The 1,318-nt window shown below is 35.4% G+C and overlaps 1 protein-coding gene across 2 annotated transcripts in view; it reads right to left on the reverse strand.

Annotated features, from left to right (window-relative positions):
• The window catches only part of Zc3h6 (zinc finger CCCH-type containing 6), a 63,046-nt gene that overhangs the window by 60,101 nt on the left and 1,627 nt on the right, over positions 1–1,318 (reverse strand). The window lies entirely within an intron of this gene.

Here is a 1,318-nt window from a genome sequence, read left to right on the forward strand (position 1 = left end):
AAATCCTCATTCTTTAGTAAGCATTATTACTTTGATTTCTAAATTTGGTGACCTTTTTTATTATATAAAATATGTAATTCTACATATTCAAATTACTCTTTCCCCTAACAAATGAGAACAAATTTCCTTTCATATCAATGAATTTTAAGTCCATTAACAAAACTCTATCATTGGCTTATCAATAGACTTTTCAACACTATTAATTCTAGGAACTTCCTTTTAAACTTTTTAAAAAGGTGATATTGGACTATGGATGTAGCTAAGTGTTAAAGAGTATTTGTCTAGGGACCGGTGAGATTGCTCAGTGATTAAGAGCACTGACTGTTCTTCCAGAAGACACGGGTTCAATTCCCAGCACCCACATGACAGCTCACAGCTGTCTGTAACTCCAGTGCGCATTAAATAAGGTTTTAAAAAAAAAGTATTTGCCTATCAGAGTCCATTTGCCATCACCAAAACCAGAGGCATTAATTTAAAAACTTATGAAAAATGTGTTAAATACAAGTTTCTGCACTTAAAATTTTACAAGTGCATTTTACGATCTAAAAATTGATGCATTTTCTGATTTATGTCTTTCTGGGAAATATTTATTACATTATTCAAGTTGTTAAGACTCTTTAAAAATCTCTTTGAAGGTCATCATAAATTTTGATAATCCAAATTTCAATGATATTTTTGGTTTTGCTTCTGGATTTAGAAAAGTGTGTGTTATACTTTATGAAACGCTGATCATACACTCACAATTCTTAAGTCTAATGGGTTACACTGGAACCCAATTTATACTTCTATTTCTATATACAAAAAAAGCAATGTGAGGATGTAGAGTTTCGAGTTTATATTCTAAGTAGGAATCAGATGCATAAGATTTTGCGCCCAGAATAAAAGTCCTCTTCTGCCCCCAATGTGATTTGGCTATGAATGTAAATTTGAAATCTAACTAAAAGTTAGGTATGCTAGAGTATACTCTGTAAATGCCACCAAATCATTAAAAGGCACCAAGAACGTGCCTCTTGGAGCAGAGCAAAATTTATGAAAGTAGAAAGTCAGAATTCAGCTACAAGATCAAAATGGTACTTAACACCTAGGAAGTAGGTTAAACTAAAATCTGTAGTCTCTGCCATTCACATTCCTGGGGGGGGGGTGTACGATTGCAGCACTTGGCCTGGGGGTGGGGGATGGGAAGGGAAGAGGCTTTTTTTTTTCCTTTTCTCTCTTTCCTCCTAAAAACTAAACATGTTTATTTTCAGAGGTGGACTCGGGTAGGAGGCAAACATCCAAAAGGCCTACTCCTGAGCCTTGGGGGCCGGTCCCCACGGGG

Source organism: Microtus ochrogaster, unplaced genomic scaffold, assembly GCF_000317375.1.
Source record: "Microtus ochrogaster isolate Prairie Vole_2 unplaced genomic scaffold, MicOch1.0 UNK3, whole genome shotgun sequence".
Classification (NCBI taxonomy): domain Eukaryota; kingdom Metazoa; phylum Chordata; class Mammalia; order Rodentia; family Cricetidae; genus Microtus; species Microtus ochrogaster.